Genomic DNA, 19462 nt, shown 5'->3' on the forward strand with positions numbered 1-19462 from the left:
CCTCTGCAGTTGTGAACCAATACTTTGTAAATCGACAAATTAGGCCTCAATTTTACATGGTACGCTTTCACTCCTGAGCCTGGTCGACTGTCCAGGCAAGAGATTAGGGCCACATGTAGGGTGTTTCTAAAACCAGGAAACCCAGCATAATAATTAGAGCGCTGTCTTGTTATGGTGGCACAAGCTGGGCACCACATATTGGCATATCTATGGAAAAAAATCCCATTTTCACTCTGCAACATCGAGTGCACACCAATTTCTGCCAATCACCTGCAGGGTTAAAATGCTTACTACACCCCTAGGTAAATGCATTGAGAGGTGTAGTTTCCAAAATGGGGTCACCTCTGGGGGGTTTCCACTGTTTTGGGCCCACAGGCGCCCAGAAACCAATCCAGCAACATCTGCACTCCAAATGGCGGTCCTTCCCTTCTGAGCCCTGCCGTGTGCCCAAACAGCAGTTTATGACCACATATGGGGTATTGCCGTACTCGGGAGAAATTGCTTTACAAATGTTGGGTTCTTTTTTTTCCTTTATTTGTTGCGAAAATGAAAAAATTTGAGCTAAAGCTACGTCTTATTGAAGAAAAAGGACTGTTTTTATTTTCACTGCCCAATTCTAATAAATTCTATGAAACATCTGTGGGGTCAAAATGCTCACTACACCCCTAGATTAATTCCTCAAGAGGTGTAGTTTCCTAAATGGTTTCACTTTTTGGGCGTTTTCATTGTTTTTTCCCCTCAGGGGCTTTGTAAATGTGACATGGCCTCCGCAAACCATTCCTGCTCAATGTGATCTCCAAAAGCCAAATAGCGCTCTTTCCCTTCTAAGCCACGCCGTGTCTTCAAACAGCCATTTATTACCACATGTGGGGCATTGTTAAACTCGGGAGAAATTGCTTTACAAATTTTGTGGTGTTTTTTCTCCTTCAGTCCTTGTGGAAATGAGAAAAAATTAGCTAAACCTACATTTTCTTTGAAATAATTTCGATTGTAATTTTCAGGGCCTACTTCCAATAATTTATGCAAAAAACTTGTGGGGTCAAAACACTCACTATACCCCTAGATAATTTCCTCAGTGGGTGTAGTTTCCGAAATGGGGTCACTTGTGGGGGTTTTCCACTGTTTTGTCCCCTCAGGGGCTTTGTAAATGCGACATGGCCTCCGCAAACCATTCCTGCTAAATTTGAGCTCCAAAAGCCAAATAGCGCTCTTTCCCTTCTAAGCCACGCCGTGTCTCCAAACAACCGTTTATTACCACATGTGGGGTATTTTTTTACTCGGGAGAAATTGCTTTACAAATTTTATGGTGCCTTTTCTCCTTTAGTCCTTGTGGAAATGAGAAAAAAAATCGCTAAACCTACATTTTCTTTGAAAAAATGTTGATTTTAATTTTCATGGCCTACTTTCAATAATTTCTGTAAAAAACCTGTGCGGTCAAAATGCTCACTGTACCCCTAGATAATTTCCTTGAGGTGTGTAGTTTCCCAGATGGGGTCAATTTTGGGGGATTTTCACTGTTTTGGCACCGCAAGAGCCCTTCAAACCTGACATGATGCCTAAAATTTATTCTAACAAAAATAAGGCCCCAAAATCCACTGGGTGCTCCTTTGCTTCTGAGGCCGGTGCTTCCGTCCAGTAGCACGCTACGGCCACATGTGGGATATTTCCTAAAACTGCAGAAACTGGGCAATAAATATTGTGTTGCATTTCTCTGGTAAAACCTTCTGTGTTATAAAAAAAATTGTATTAAAAATTTATTTCTGCAAAAAAATATGAAATTTGTAAATTTCACCTCTACTTTGCTTTAATTCCTGTGAAATGTGTAAAGTGTTAAGACATTTTCTAAATGCTGTTTTGAATACTTTGAGGGGTGAAGTTTTTAAAATGGGGTGACTTTTTGGGGGTTTCTAATATATAAGGCCCTCAAAGCCACTTCACAACTGAACTGGTCCCTGTAAAAATGGCCTTTTGAAATTTTCTTGAAAATGTGAGAAATTGCTGCTAAAGTTCTAAGCCTTGTGATGTCATAGAAAAATAAAAGGATGTTCAAAAAACGATACCAATCTAAAGTAGACATATTGGGGATGTTAATTAGCAACAATTTTGTGTGGTATAACTGCCTGTCTTACAAGCAGATACATTTAAATTGAGAAAAATGCTAATTTTTGCAATTTTTCACTAAATTTTGGTGTTTTTCACAATTAAATACTGAACATATCGAGCAAATTTTGCCAGTAACTTAAAGTCCAATGTGTCATGAGAAAACAATCTCAGAATCGCTTGGATAGGTGAAAGCATTCCGGAGTTTTTACCACATAAAGTGAAACATGTCATATTTGAAAAATGAGGCTCGGTCAGGAAGGTCAAAAGTGGCTAAAGAGGGAAGGGGTTAAGTAGATTTAAGTAAATAAACAGATGAAGTTAACTAAATTCAGATATTTTTCTTGTTAGTTTAAATATAATGTTACATTTATATTTTTTGGTTTCAAATTCTACATTGAATAATTTCATAATATATCTGTAAAGGGTGTTTAAGCTTAAATTTCCTGTTATAGAGTTCCTGCTTCCCTTCTCACAGCCATAGAGTTAAACAATAAAATTATGGATTCCTGCAGCCACCACTAGGGGGAGTTTAGGAGCTCAATTGAGTTCATTAATCCGTATGATGCAGTAAGCTCCCCCTAGTGGCGGCTGCAAGTTTTAAGATTTTTAAAAAAAATCAATTTCTATATAGGGGATTTGGAGTTCTATAGAGGAAATATGCAGTGCTAACCCTTATAAGAATAATTTTGGACCTAATTAAACTTAAAATAATTAAAAAGTTGTTTAAAGACGGATATTCTCCTTGGGTTGAGGGTTCACCTTCAAGCCACTTTGCATTATATATCAGACATGTTTACATGGCATAGTTAAATATGTTTGCCATGTTAGTGCAGCAAAACAATTGGAAAATATTGTTCAAATGGATCAAAGGCATAGAGGCTCATGACAAGAAAACTGTTTTGCATCTATGCAGATCACTAGTCAGACCACACATGGAATATTGTGCACATTTTGAGCAACTATGTATAAGAAGGACAAAGCTATTTTTTTCCCCTAAGATGGGTCAATTGGCATCTGCCTCATAGGGGTTTTTGCCTTCCTCTGGATCAACATGGTAGAATTATAGGTTGGACTTGATGGACCTAAGTCTTTTTTCAATCCTATTAACTATGTAATTTAGTAAATAAGGAAAAACATTAGTAAATTGAGTATGAAAATCCATGATCATATAGTTTTCCAATGGGTTTTATCTGACCTCTGCATGCAAACATAGAAAAATCCCTGATTCTATTAAAGGGATTTTTCCATAATCGATATTTAACACCTATCCACAGGTGATATATATATGGTAGGTGGGAGTCCGACCGCTAGGACCACCTCCGATTAAGAGAACGGATTTGCCTGGCCATTACTGTGCACCCCATATGAAAGGAGCAATACTGCCCATGTTTGGCCACCGCTCCATATATTTTGTATGGGGCTGCCAGAGATTGCCAATATAAGTCAATAAAAAGTAAACCTCACCATACACATAAAATAGCTGAACAGATGTTTCCTCCAGATACTCCTAGACCAGTGTCATCACGTGAGACTTTCGTGATGACGCTGGCCTAACAATGTCGGAAGGAAACAGCCTAATAGGCTCAGTGGTAACTCCGCCCATTGAGAATCGCTGGCGACCAGCGGGACATTTGCATAATGGTTGCAAAATAAAAAAGGGTCCGTAGCTCAGCAACGAGGAGATGCACAAATATAGGACAAACACCGTCGGACTCACAGACACAGCTGCTATTAGATAAGACTACTATCTCACTTTGTAGGACCTAGTGACAGGTACTCTTTAATATAAAACTACTCAGGCGTCCAGATTTTTTATTTTTGTTCGGTCCAAATGTAAAAAAAAAAGCATTGAAGCATTTAGTCAGCAGTGGACGTAGTTGGTCAGTGCGGTAAAGCTTTGAAAACAGCTTTATTAATACTTTGGAGGGACTAGAAATAGGCTGGAGATAACCAGTCACAGTCACAGTGGAAGACTTATTATAAAGGTTTCAACCCTGGAAGTCATAAAATCTTGCAAATTCATTTCATGTTGGAAACTTCCAAAAGTTTTTAAAATCTGTTATTCCCAAGCATACAATTTCATCTGAGGTTTACAGTATCTCAGTATGTAAAGTTCTTCTAACATTTGTACTGCTTATCTATGTAACTATGAATGTATCAATGTGGTATTCAACTCTGAACAAACCCTTCTAACAAAATAGTGATTCCCAACACTAAGCTTCTTATAGGGCTTTCCCTTGAGCTTCTGATGGACTAGTCTTTCAAACATTAAAGGTGAGCGTTTTTGTGGGCAGTACAGTGGCTCAGTGGTTAGCAGGGGCGTAACTAGGAAAGACTGGGCCCCATAGCAAACTTTTGACTGGGGCCCCCCCTCTGCTGGGTATCACACAACCCCCCCCCCCCTTGTAGATAGTGCCTCCCTATAGATTCCACCACACAGCGCCCCCCTATAGATAGCACCATACACAGCCCCCTGTAGATAACGCCATACAGACCCCCTCTGTAGATAACGCCATACAGACCCCCCCCCAAAAAAAAAACGGCCTATAGTTTGTCCTACAAAAGACATGCATCCCCTATCCACAGGATAGGGGATCCATGTGTGATCGCTGGCAGTGATAAGGGGAACGGGGGACCGAAAGTCCCACGAAGTTCTCCATGACTAACCTTGGACTTCTGGCGTCTGCGCAGTTCAATAAAAATGAAAGGAGCGCTGGTCACGCATGCGCACAAGCGTGACCGGCGCTCCATTCATTTCTACGGAGCTGCCGACACAGACCCCGGAAGTCCGAGGTTTGTCATGGAGAACTTAGGGGGGACTTTCGTTCCCCCGTTCTCCTCATCGCTGTGCGTCCCAGCGATCCCACATGTATCCCCTATCCTGTGGATAGGGGATGCATGTCTTTTGTAGGAACAACCCCATCAGTGGCGTCGCGCTGTAGCGGCAATAGCGGCTGCTAGCGGAGCCTGCGGCCATGGGAGGGGCCGTGCCGGCGGGTGCCACGGGCCCCCTCATGCTGCAGGCCCCGTAGAAGTCGCTACGGCTGCTATAGCGGTAGTTAGGCCACTGCGTATAGGTTTGTACGGTGTAAAACTACAGCTCCCAGCATGGCCGGAACAATGGTAAGGATATGCTGGGAGATGCGGTTTCACAAAAAAAAAATCATACCACCCATCATCTCGCTGCAGATCATACAGTGACTACAATACTGATTAGAGGCAGAATAAACATTTACATTAAGTGACTCACCGGTGACGTCTCAGATTCTAGTTCTTTTCTTCTCCCTCCGGTTCAGACATCTATGATGGATTTCTCCCGGCCATGACCCATTTCTGCAGTTTTCCGTTTAGATGTCTTCAGCTTCTCACTTTTAAAACATTTCTGCACCTGTAAACAAAGTTAAAATTCTCAACACATCTAAATATAACTGTCACACAGAAGCCCCTGTAGATAGTGCCCACATATGGACTCCAGAGCTGCAAGGCAATAGTGCTAACCACTGAGCCACCGTGCTGCCCTACATATAGCTTCCCCTATAGTTAGTTGCTCCACGTATAGCCCACCTCTGTAGATAGTGTCTAACATATAGCTCCCCCTGTATATAGTGTCCCACATATAGCCCACCCCTGTAGACTGTGCACTACATATAGCCACCCTGTTGCTAGTGCCCCACAGGTAACCCACCCCTGTATATAGTGTCCCACACATAGCCCACCCCTATAGAAAGTACCCTAAAAAATAGCTCCCCTATAGATAGTGCTCTACATATAGCCCACCCTTGTATAGTGTCTCACATATACTGCCCCACATATAGACCACCCTGTAGATAGTGGCCCACATCCAGACCTCCCCTGTAGCTAGTGCCCCACATATAGACCCCCCCTGTATATAGTGGCCCACATATAGAGCCCCCTGTATATAATGGCCCACATATAGAGCCCCCTGTATATAATGGCCCACATATAGAGCCCCCGGTATATAGTGGCCCACACCCCCACATATAGACCCCCCTGTAGCTACTGCCCCACATATAGACCCCCCCTGTAGCTACTGCCCCACATATAGACCCCCCTGTAGCTACTGCCCCACATATAGACCCCCCTGTAGCTACTGCCCCACATATAGACCCCCTATATATAATAGCCCACATAAAGACGACCCCCCCCCATTATAGATAATGGCATTCACATTTTTGAGGGGAAAAAAAAATAAACTTGGCATACTCACATGAACCCGTTCCCACACTGTTCACTGGCGATGCAGACATGCTCTCTTCTGAGCATGTCTGCAGGAGCTGAACGAGCGTCCTCCAATGACGTTGATTGGCGGGGCAGAATGACTTGGCCCGCCAATCAGCACCTTCCAAGCATGGAAGCGGCGCGATGATGTCATCGCGCCGCTAGCCAATCAGTGTCATTGTAAGGCACTGGATGGTCAGGCACGGAACATGCCCGGCCATTCAGTGCTAATACATGTATTTGGCTGCCGCTAGCACTGGGGCCCCCTCCGGTGCTAGCGACACCTACAGGCATGATGAGAGGGCCTGTGTAAGGCTCGGCGGCGCGGGCCCCACAGTAGCGGCGCTACCGCTGTAGCAGCCATAACGGCTGCTAGCGGCGCCACCGGGCATTTGGGTGGGCGTGTCGGCTGGCGGCACGGGCCCCCTCAAGCCCCGGGCCCCGTAGCAGCCGCTACTGCTGCTACCGCGGTAGTTACGCCACTGGTGGTTAGCCATTCTCTTGAATCACTAGGTTCAAAACCTACCAAGGGCAACATCTACATGGAGTTTGTATGTTCTCCCCATGTCTGCGTGAGTTTCCTCCCACGCTCCAAAAACAAATTGTTCCTACTTTGCGTGTGTTTGAGATAGGAAAAATACATGTGCCTCATTGGAGACAGCAACTGAGTTGAATGGTGACAATCTCTGAACAGCAATTCAGAGGGGAGAAATTGTGGTCATGGACACAAGCAGGTATAGATTAATAGACAACTTGGTGACATAGCAGAATATGAGAAATTTGGGGGTTGATCCAAAATTTACTGACATGCATAAGATTAAACTGATTGTGGATGATGCCTTTTCTAATGATATCATAGATAGGAAATTACATGATTATTTACTGGAATTGCACACACAAGCACCAAAGGGGAACCGCGATGTGGTCCAATGTCGCACCGATGTACGCACACATATTCATGGCTGACTTTAGGGAACGTTATATATACCTATTCAGCTTTTTCCTTTACTCGAGGGGCTGGGTGAGGTATACAGATGATATTTTCTTTATTTAGAATAATAATAATAATAAGGAAATGCTCCTATAATTTTGGGATGAAATCCATTTCCATTTTTTCACAGTTCTTGGATACACTGATTGAAATCAATGATAATAAACTAACTACTGACTTTTTTGTCCCGAAGACAGATAGGAATAATTTACTTCATTACAGCAGTAATCATCCTAGAAGAATGATTAATTTGCTGCCTTTTTGTCAGCTCATGTGTGTTAGGAGGATTGTAGTGGACAACACCAAAAAAGGCCAGAGATAGGACTCAATGTGTATAAAAAATTCTCCGGACATGGTTACCCTGAACAGGTATTGGTGAGACTTAGGAATGAGGTGAGAGAGGAGAATAGGAGAATCCTGTTGACAGAAGGTAAAGATAGAAGTACATCTAAAAGCATACCTTTTGTGTCCACATACTCCCCTTTGAGTGGTAAGATCAATCAGGCTCATCGGCAACATTGGTTAATATTAAAAGCATCTTTTCTCACATATTCAGGCGTTTCAGACCCCTCTCTTGATGTCATACAGGAGACCAAGGAATTTGAAGGACAAGTAGGTCCGGACGGACCTAGGTCTAGATATAACTACTAAGCATGAGAAAAAAAGCTCATACCGCTGTTTAGGTTGCTGTTATTGCAACAACATGATGAAAGGCAATTCCTTTGTTCATCCCAGAACTCGGAAGAAATACCAGGTATTTACAGTTTTTGCAGATTTTACATGTCGGTCAGAATATGCGATTGATGCGCTGCAATGCCCGTGTGGCCTCCTCTATAATAGAAAGATCTATTGATTCCCTGTGTTCCCCCCTATTCAACGACAGGTTCATCATTGTAATATGAGTCTCCCTTAGATCAAGGAAACGTGAGATTTGATTTTTATTAACAATGTACCCAACCTTGTGTTGTGATTTATTTATTTACATATTTGTACTTACTTTTTACCACTGTTTCTATTCTGGATTTTTTTTTAGATCCATAAAGAGAATTCTTTGGAGTTGGTACCACGAGCAGATCGAATGCCCTTTATTTTAATGTAATGGTGATCTAATGGTTGGAATTGGTCCAAGATTTGTACAATACTGTAGCAAGTTGGACATTATGAATGATGATAATTTGGTGTTAAACTGGAAAGCGTAATATGCTGTACAGGGGGCATGGTGAGATGTCCGTATACTTCTAGAGTATGAAAGTTAAAAATATTTTCGTGGTTGGAAACTGGCGGCTGAGTTGGGTGCATGTGCTGTTTGTTAGGATACGATCCATCCATGCCTATGTACTCCATCATATATGGAGCTGTCGACATGGGGGTCATTTCTTATAGGTGTGATGCTGTATTGATCCTAAATCCTCCATTAGGAGTTTGTAGGTACGAGCACCACCTTTTTGAGCGATGAATGGTATATATGGAAGGAAATATGGTTGCTGATATAGCGATCTCAGCCTGGCATGCCCCTGCTCCACAGATTTTTTATTATTGCTGTAAGCATTCTTTCACCTGTCCCATTCATATGCAGGCTCTGTATACTCAGGTTGAATACCAGTTATGGGAATATATATCTATCTAGTTAATTTCTCTACCCAGGTAGTGACCACGTGAAGAGGGGACGGACTTGTTGGGACACAGATAACACCATCGTCCAGTTTCACAGTTTTGCGCTTGCGCCGGTAAATGAAACACCGATGTGACATGCTCTATCTAGTGAAGAGAGATTATAGACACCGCTGCTTAGCAACCGGACGCTGTGAGAGTTGACGCATGCAAACCTCCGACTGCTAGATGCCGTCTGTAATATATTAACAATAGAGTGGAGCCTTTTGCTCATTTAAAGGGGTTTGCACATCGTGGACATTTATTCTGGGACCCGCACCTATCTCTAGAACGGGGTCCCCTAAATCCCGTTCTACCTTTCTCGTTTCCCGCTGCCACTTGTAATTTCCGACCATGTAATCAGAAATCAGCGTAGCTCGCGTGATACGCTGCTTCCGTAACTGCCATTAACTTCTATGGGAGTTATGGAACAGCGTAGCTCAGCGAACTATGCTGTTTTCTGATTACATGGTCGGAAATTACAAGTGGCAGCGGGATCCATGAAATATAGAATGGGGGTTAGGGGGCCCCGTTCTAGAGATTGGTGCGGGTCCCAGAGGAGGGACCCGCATCAATCTGACATTTATGGCATATCCTGTGGATATGCCCTAAATATCCCTGATGGGCAAACCCCTTTAATTCCTGTTTTCTCCTCCCAATTTTAGAGACACAATCTTAATGTTAATATTGATGGTATTCACTTTGTATCTGTTGTATTTTATATAAATGTACACTGAATATGCATCTTATGATTTAATTAAAATGATCACTAATTTGCATATGTAACACTGTCTAGCTATCCCATCATGCAAGAGTCAAGCATTTATAAAGATCTCATGGACGTTGAAAAATTGCACATGAACTGGTGAATAAACACCCTTCTTTTGAAACGCTAAAAAAAGGAGTGCTGCTGTCTTTTGTCTTTTTACAATCTTGACTTTCTGGAAATCGAGAGGCTGACTTCTGTGCACCCCATCTCTGACACTAAAAGAGGGCTGCTGTTTTCCTTTGCAATCCTTATACAGCAGTGCATAATATAAGCAATGGGATATAAATAAATACATTTATTTTTTTGCTTTAATAGTTTAGGTACAGCAGCTATGGTTTCCCTAGTGAATAATGTAAAGTAATCTGAATGTTATAATATTATAAAACAATAAAACATATAAAACGTTACTCTAATGCACAGATGTAGCTTCTTATAAATAAACTGCTGTTTCATGGTTCAGTTTACAATATTTTACATTAAATGGGACATACAATTGGGTCTCCATTTGGAAAAGAAACTGGCGAGAAGTGATTTGATGCTACTGTGAAATGATCCTCTTTTCTTATCTCTCCTCAGGACCTTTGAACTTATTGTATTTAGTTAAATTCACTCATGTCTTTCTTTTATTCCCTACTAAAGGATATATTGTTTCTAATGACTTTTTAATGGGCGAAGATAAAGTTACTAATCATTTCAATAAAACAAAAAAAGAGCTAATGAATGGAGCTTGGTGGAAGAATAGCGATTCTGCATGTAAAAAGCTTTGTGTTTGCTAACAGGACAGCACTTTTATCTCACAGCTGAAGTCTCCCCACTTATTGTTTGCTGCTACCAAAGCTGTAAACGGTGTTAGTCTTCAGTAGAAATGCCAAGACTTTGAAGAACTTGGGTTACTCTGTGTCACATACTGTTCCTATCAGAAAGCGGAGATAAACCTGATGGACTCAAGGTGTCTGGTCTAATTCTTTTATTGACACATAGTCTTGTCTTCAAACACTTGTGTAAATGAATCCGCGTTGAGATAGTAATGTCAGTAATAGCACACTAGATAACTGGTAATGTTTATATAGGGTGCCTTGTTTTGTAAGGTCCTCACACCACACTAAAAATCCTACAAATTAACACCTCACTGAGATCAAAGTGTTTTCTTTCAGCAATTAACTGCTTGTATGACTAAGCAAACAAGATCCCCTGTAAGGTGTTCTTTTTTTTAATGGTAGAGGTCAATGCACCTAAAATGAGTTCTGTTTTCATAGAAGATATTTAGCCTTGGGAAAAGACTAACTCAATCATGGATGCTTAGCAATTATGACACAGATATCTGACTCTGGACACATATGATGCAAGTCCTGCAAACATAGCATGGTACTAAGGGCTTATTCACACGAATGTTGTGTATGTCCGTTTGACGTATACACAGACGCCTGTGTTGCAATGGGGCCGTTCACACGGCGGCTGTTTTAACAGACCGTGTAAAGAGTCCATAGAAAAATAGGACATGTCCTATTTTCTTCCGTTTTCACGGATCCCTCGATAGATTCAAGTCTATTAGAGATCCGTAAAAAATGGGTTCCGCATGGGTGCAATTTGGATGTGAAAAATTTCAATTTTTCACTTCCAAGTTTGCACTCGGTCATGTGAATCTAGCCTAAAGCAGTGAACAAAATTGTGCATAAGGTGAACATGGATTTTGTTTAATTCCTTTACATATATTAACCCCTTCCCGACATTTGACGTATCCATACATCATAGCCGGGTAGGGGAATTATGGAAGGGGTCTCACGGAATGAACCCACTCCATACAATGCAGGTGTTACAGCCGACACTTCACAGGAATGAGCGGGATGCTGAGGTCAATAGCGACCGTGGCATTTAAATCGTTAGAAAATGGGGGGCGACCCCCTCTAGCAGCTCATCGCACCCCCCACAATGCAATCGCGGGGTGGCGATGGCTGCTATGGCTGCCTGGGGGCCTCTAGCAGGGCTTAATACAAGCCTGTCAGAATGACGATGTACTGCAATACATTGGTATATCGTGCAAGCGATCCAACGATCGCTGGTTGAAGTCCCCTTGGGGGACTAATAAAAAAAAGTAAAAATTTGTCAAATAAAGTTGTTTTTCTATTTATACATTTTTTTAAAAATTAAAAGTAAAAAAAAAACTACCCTTTTCGCATTTTTCCCCTAGAGCATAGTAAAAAAAATAAAAAAATAAACATAATTGGTATCGCCGCATCCGTAAAAGTCTGAACTATTACAATATATCATTATTTAACCCGCACGGTGAACGGCGTAAAAAAAAATTGTAAACACCAGAATCGCTATTTTTTTGGTCGCCTCATCTCCCACAAAAAATGGAATAAAAAGGGATCAAAACATTGTATGAACCCCAAAATGGTATCATTAAAAACTACAGCTTATCCCGCAAAAAATAACCCTCATACCACTTAATTGCCGGAAAAATAAAAAACTTACGGCTCTCAGAATTTGGCGACACAAAATAAATTACATTTTTTACACTTCGTTTTTTACTTGCAAAAGTAGTAAAATATAGAAAAAACTATACATATTTGCTATCGCCGTAATCGTATTGACCTGCAGAATAAAGTTAACATGTTGTTTTAATTGCACAGTGAATTCCGTAAAAATGCAAAAAACAATGGAGGAATCGCTGTTTTTTTCATTTTATACCACACAAATAATTTTTTCCCCGTTTCCTAGTACATTATATGGCACAATAAATGGTGCTACGAAAAACTACAACTCTTCCTGCAAAAATTAAGCCCTTATAGGACTATATTGACGGAAAAATTAAAAAGTTATGGCTTTTGGAAGGTGGGGAGGAAAAAACGAAAATTAAAAACTTAAAGTTGTTTACGATGGCAAGGAGTTAAAGTCAATAAAACAATTGATAAGAACAAATATTAAAACACGACCGAAAACATAACAATCAATGACATAAATTGTTCCATTGACTATTAAAAAAAAATCATAATGCACTTTATGGCCAGGAATAAATGTTCTGTGATGGAAACTGATGAGAAAATAAGCACTGGAACTTTACAAATGTTTTTGAATCAAGGTAAATTGAAACAAATCTAAAAATATAATGATAATAATATGAATTCAGCAATATTTGTAAGCTATAGTGGCAATCTTATTTTTTTCTAGTATTTATGACATCATAAATAATGCAGTCTACAGCACTATTCTTGCCGTCATAAATGCTGGAAACTTGAAAGAAACCTGATCAACTCGATTATAAGCCAATTAAGTTCCATCAGGGGTCCTTTAGTATAACAGATCCACCAGAGCAGTCATGGCTACTTTAAAAATGGAAGCCATGAAGCTAGTGTGAACAGAGCCTAATCAGTACTATAATAAAGATTATTATATCCCCTTTATCTGGACATGATAGTGGTGAACTGATTAATATGAAAATAGTTTTCCCTAAATCAGCAGATGATGAATGCAAATATTATTTTAATATATTTAATATAAGTGAATATAAATGAATACAACTCATGAGCAGGGGTGTACATGTACATGTTATTGCTATGGGGCCCCTGGAGAGAGGGGGCCCAGGCCAGGTTGGCTGCATCTCTTATTTTCAGGAAGTTGCTATTTACAGGTTCTATTACAAGAGTGCGAGGAATTAATTCAAGGACCATGGAAACGAGATGGGGCAAACAAGCACCAAGTTCCCCTGTCCCAGGTGGCTAGGGTGTGGTAGTGGTAAACACCATCAAAAGGGGGCCCCCATTTTAATCTTTGCTATAGGGACTTCTCATCTTTATGTATTCCCCTGCTTTTAAGTAATAAGGTTGAAGGATTGTAAACAATATAAGGAAATGTCAAGCAACGTTTACTGTTTAGTATCTTAGTCCACTACATTGTAATAATCATAAATACACAATTAGCGATATTGGCAAATTAAAGTGTGTCACCTGTTAGGCATAACATATTGGGTTTTTTAATAGTCACCTATAAAGGTTATTGCTCCCAATCCATAAAGTTAAGAAAATAAAACATCATTAGCAAATCGTCATGCAAATAACTTTTAATAAATTGCCCAATTTTGTGTTGATCCACATGATTTATGAATGATTCCTATGTGTACACTAAGGTCTTCAAACTATGGAGCTGAAATCTTGTAGCATTTATTGATGGTTAATGTCTTTACATTGGTGGCTCTGGTGATTTACGTTCTGGAAAAAAATGGTCCTTTTGCCTTTACACTGTACAGTAATCTAGCTAAACTGTTAGGGCTGTGTTTGTTGTCAAGTTTTCTGTCTGTTTCCAATGGCAATGAGCAGAATTGTGAATGCAATTGGACTATAGTACAGGCTGTAACTCAGAATCAGTACAAGATAAGTAGCACAATTAAAGTTACCCAACTTTTAAGAAGATTATATTAGCATAATTGTTACTAAAGCTGAACATATGCTTTACGCTTTGTTTTTAAATATATATATATATATATATATATATATATATATATATATATATATATATATATTACTCTTCTGACACACCCTAGTCCTTATGGCTTTTGGAGAACATGCTTCCATTTAAATATGCTGAAAATGAAATATTTTGCTATTATGTCTGTTTTCGACATATTTTTCGTTCTCTGTCTTAATAATGGGGATTAATGAGGCTCCATTTTAAGATTATAAACACATTTTCTTAGTCTCCACTCCATGCACAGACAGAAAGATAGCATCACTGGCAATAAGTCTGGTTGGTAATGAAAACATGGAAAATCTATATATCTGTACTTTTTGGAATGCTGGTTTTACATGCATTACACAACATACAGGACAAGACAACATAATGCGAAGCTTTCATTCTTTGAACAATTTTGAGGCTAAGTAATGCACTTTTCAAGGCAAGTTAGAGAAAAAAAAATATTGTGTATTTTAAAGGCAGCCATATAACTGTTGTCCCACAGCGAATAAGATAACCATTGGACATCCTGCAGTTGGAACTATTTACTATGTGTGGCCATTACTATGAAGCAACAAATGGTCAATGGGCATTCATGTAATACATGGGCACCTCACTTCTGCCAGAGAAGTAGACACTCTAATTTCTCTACATACCCTCACAGTGCATATTGAATAGGGTTTACCATGGTGGACAACACAACTGTTAAAGGGGTTGTCTTATGAAGACAACCTATTTCCATAAGCCCTATTAGGGCATAGGGATGTCATAAAGAGTGTCCCCTGCTTGGAACCACCATCTATGAGCCAGATCGGACATCTGTTCTGCATGAGCGGCTTCCTCTATGGAAGGCAGAAGCTGTACATGTATTACATGGATGGCCATTCATCTGAAAAGCCACCGTGTAATATACATTTCCCGTGCATCGGTCACTGCAGGGGAAAGTGTCTAGTTGTAGCAGCTCCAATCTGAAAGGAATTGTCCCTGATGAGATAACTGCTTTAATATAACAATATGACATATGAAAAGTTCAAGGACAGATATTGTAACAAAAAAAGTGGACTTTTATTAAATTAAATCCTGTGTGTTTTTTTTCTCAGAATGTCTCAATTATTGTAATTTTAATCGATCATGTAAATGTTATAGTGCAGAATCTGATACCCTAGGGGCATCCAGTTATTTTAGTTATGCAAACTTTGCCTTTGTAGTGACATCATCTGATGGGATTAAATGAATTTCCTCTTTTATGTGTAATCTCACAAGATAACATGACTGCACATGTGCTTTGGGTTCAGTAATGTCACTCAGAAGTCATGGTGGCCTGGGGGAATGGCATTAAGTGCTAAAATTCTGTCTAAAAAGGCAAGGGAAGATTCTCAAGACTGACCTACCATGCATGTTAACGGGTTAAGCAGAGGTCCCCTCTCCCGGTCCTGTTCTCCTATTTTCATCTCCTGCTACGTAGTTGTAGGTATACTATATTGCCTTGCATGTTATGTATACTTAGGACTGCACTTTATATATACTTTTTTATATTGCACTTATGTGTCCATCTGTGCAGGGTGTACCACGCCTAGCACCTGCTCAGTAATCTATATGTATGCTCTTTAGCCATGTATAGGAGGTATTGGACCATTTGTACATCTGGGGGGCCACTCTGCTTTTATGTTCGGATTCCGTTTCTGTTTGAGGGTCTATGGTATTTTATTATGTATAACTGTTATATGTTTTTTTTCTGTGTGTCTAATTGACTTTAATAAAGATTGTTTGTATTTTTTCAATTACCTGGTCGTAACTTGTTCTTTTTTCTGGTTTTATCCTGTACATGTAACAGAATATGGCAATCACTATCACAGTGTACAAGAATAAAGCAAAACAAAATGTGTCACCTGAAAACAGACTATAGCTTGGAAGTGGGTAGCAAAAAAAAAAAAAGGGATTCCCTCTCTATTTTTTTTTCTCTCATTACCTATCCATAACCCCACTCTAAAAACAAACAAACCTAATGACCAATCAGTTTCCAAATATCCACCAGCCTCTTGGTCTAGTATGCTGGCAAAAAACCCCACCATACTTAAAACTAGCTAAACATCAAATAACATAACACCTATATAATACTCCAATCACCATAGCGCTATTAATAAAGTAAATCTATCAAAAACCGTCTGACATTATCCACTTTACTGCAATAAAAAACAAGTGTTTACTAACGTCAAAATACATTACATTATTCTAATACCAAGAACAAAAATTATAGATATAGACTTTTTTACCATACATAAAGACAACTTTATAGGCCCTGCGAGCAGGGTCGGTGTCAGCACCCGGCGAACCCCCGCAAGTGCCGGGGCCCACTCGGCCACCGGGTGCTGACGTTGCCGTCCTCACAGCATCACTGTCCATAAATAGACAGTGACGTAAGGAGGAGAGGAGGAGCCCCAGGCAGAGCGCTAGAAGCGGCTCTGCTCCGGGACTCTGTCTCTGGGAAAGCCCCTGACAGCAGTGTCCATATATCTTCTCCTGAAGGGGAAACACCAGCTAGTGCATCGGCAATGCTCTGGCTCGGGATTTCACTCCTAGAGGGAACCTTAAAGGTGCTACTTACAGGGAAGGGGGCTGCGTGGTACTACCAGGTGGGTGGCTGTGTGACACTACCAGGGAGAGCGTCTGTGTGGCACTACCAGGGAGGGGGGCTGTGTGGCACTACCTGAGAGAAGGGGGCTGTGTGGCACTACCTGGGAGGTGGGGGCTGTGTGGCACTACCTGAGAGGGGCTGTGTGGCACTACCAGAGGGTGGCTGTACAGCACTACCTGGGAGGGAGCTGTGTGGCACTATCTACAGAGGGCACTAAATTTATAGGGGTACCAACTGGGGGCCTAACTTCTATATGGGGACATAAACAGGGTCTATCGTCTATATGGGGGCACGAAGTGACGTTTTCTGCCATTTTACTGCCGCTGTGAGTTCCCCCACAAAGGGGCCTACTAAGTCGCCCAAGGGCCCACATAAACCTGCAGCCGGCCATGCCTGTGAGTCAAGCCGCTGAATAGCATCAGATGGGAAGGCAAAGAAGTGAGCCTTGTCTTTCAAAACAACTTTCAGCTTGGAGTAGAATATCATAGAATATTTAATATCTGCTGTTCTTAGTCTCGCTTTAACGGCACTACATTTTTGTCTGTTCTTTTGAGTCTCCTGTGAAAAATCAGTAAAGACTCTAATCTGATTACCATTGTACATCATCTGAGGAGCTGTTCTAACAATCTCAGTAACGCATTTCTATCCAAAGATAGCAAAACTTTACCAACTTTGGTCTTGGGTAGTAACCTGTTACTGTGGACTTTGAAGACGTCCTATGCGCTTGCTCAATTGTAAACATATCTCAAACAGTCTCCTTCAGTCTATAAATCAGTTTTGATAGCACTGTTAGATCCCTACGCCTTCCATGAAGCTTAGGATCCTAATATTAGACCTCTTTGACCTGTCTTCTAAGTCGACCACCTTAGTAGCCAGCATTTTGTTTTGGTGTTATAACAATTTTAACACCTTGTTAGTAGAGGTTAGTATGTCCTCATACTTATCCTTCCCTTTGGCACTCTCTCCCTTATTTTAGTAAGCTCATCTCTTATTAAAGAGATATCTGAGTGGACACTGCTCATTTAGACCTTGATAGAGATGAGCAAATCAATGCTCCACCAATCTAATTTGGTTCAAATGTCCTAAAAGTTTTAGATTCTGTGAATTTTGAAACTTTTTGTATGGTGCATCAGTGAGAGTCGGTCAGGATTTTACAGATTAGAAAAAAGGATTATATGAATTCGGGCTTCCCCATAATGTCTTGCAGGCATCCTTCCCAAAATGCACTGCAGTTATTACTCCCTCTACCCATATATGTTGCATTCACTTTCACCTTACTAATGCTGGCTTGGCGTTTAGAGATTAAAAGGTGTTAGATACAGTCCGAGAAGACATCAGATTCAGACACAAGTTTTCATGGCAATCAGAAAACTTTTGATTTGCAACTAATTTATTTGTAATCAGGCAGCCATTTCGATGGAATCGACACCAGCACTGATTGTTTGTAAATTCTCCTTATCTCTAGAGCTTGAGGTCCTTAACAACTTTTTGGGTCTTTTTATTTGTTGTAAGGTTATCCTTCAATATTAAATTACCACTCTCTACAAGAGAGGGGGTATATTGATTCAAATCAGAGCCCTGAGACAGAGTCAAGTCCTCTGTGCTCACAAATTCTCTTTGCGCACTGCCAGATAGAAAAGACAAGACAATCTTACCACGCGGTATTAGATGTATTCTTGAATCATAGTTAGACACTTCCTCTTGCCATCATGGGGGGGGGGGGGTCTTCCTGTACAGCACCAGATGTATTTAAGTGTAACTTAGCTGGTTGTATTCTGGTATTTTTTCCTATTGGAAGCTGGCCTTTTAAAGCAAGTTGGTTGAAGTTACAACAGACAGCCGAATATAAAATCCCAATCCAACTGATTTCTTTCAACCTTTGTGGTCTGCGCCAGCAAAAACACTCCAGTTTGAGAGTAGCAGTAACCCTCATCCAACACTTGTGTATATCCAACAGTATTATTCCTCAAGTAGCAGCCAGCTGAAGATAGCCAGTATCAGATTGTTTGGCAAAATACAAACTTCTCCCAAGCGTTTCACTCTCCATAGGATACTTTGTACAAACATGCCAGTTCCTCTCACCTTGCCTGCGGGGACCCAGGGATATGTCTCTTGCAAATCACAAAGGCACAGACAGTAAACTGTTTTTATTCATGCTGGAAAATACATAGAAAGCAATGGCAAGGAGCAAAGGTAGAAATAACCAGTTGCTGTAAAAGGTTATTGCTGGCTATAAGAGCGTTTTCACATAAAGCACAAAGAAGCACTGGCGTCCATCCCCAAAAAACACTTGTCACAAGGAAGTACACATGAGGTTCCACTAGATACTAGTCTAACAGACGCTAGATAATGTCTAGGCAGAGGGAAAAAGGCAGAAGAGCCCTCCGCAGCTTCCAAAAAAGGAGGACAAAGCCTACTTGATGGGAGAAGACTGGGAGCAATCGTCCAGAGAGGGCAATCTTAACAGGCTATCCTCTGTTGTAGAGGTATTTCTTAACTAAGCTTAGCTAGGGGCTTAGTTCAGCTCTAATGCTGCATCACAGTATTTCAGCGTAGTTTAGGGAAACGCAGCCGACATTACACGCGCTTTACATCCTCCTACTCTCCCATACACTAACAATAGCTG

This window comes from Rhinoderma darwinii, chromosome 11, assembly GCF_050947455.1.
Source record: "Rhinoderma darwinii isolate aRhiDar2 chromosome 11, aRhiDar2.hap1, whole genome shotgun sequence".
NCBI lineage: Eukaryota > Metazoa > Chordata > Amphibia > Anura > Rhinodermatidae > Rhinoderma > Rhinoderma darwinii.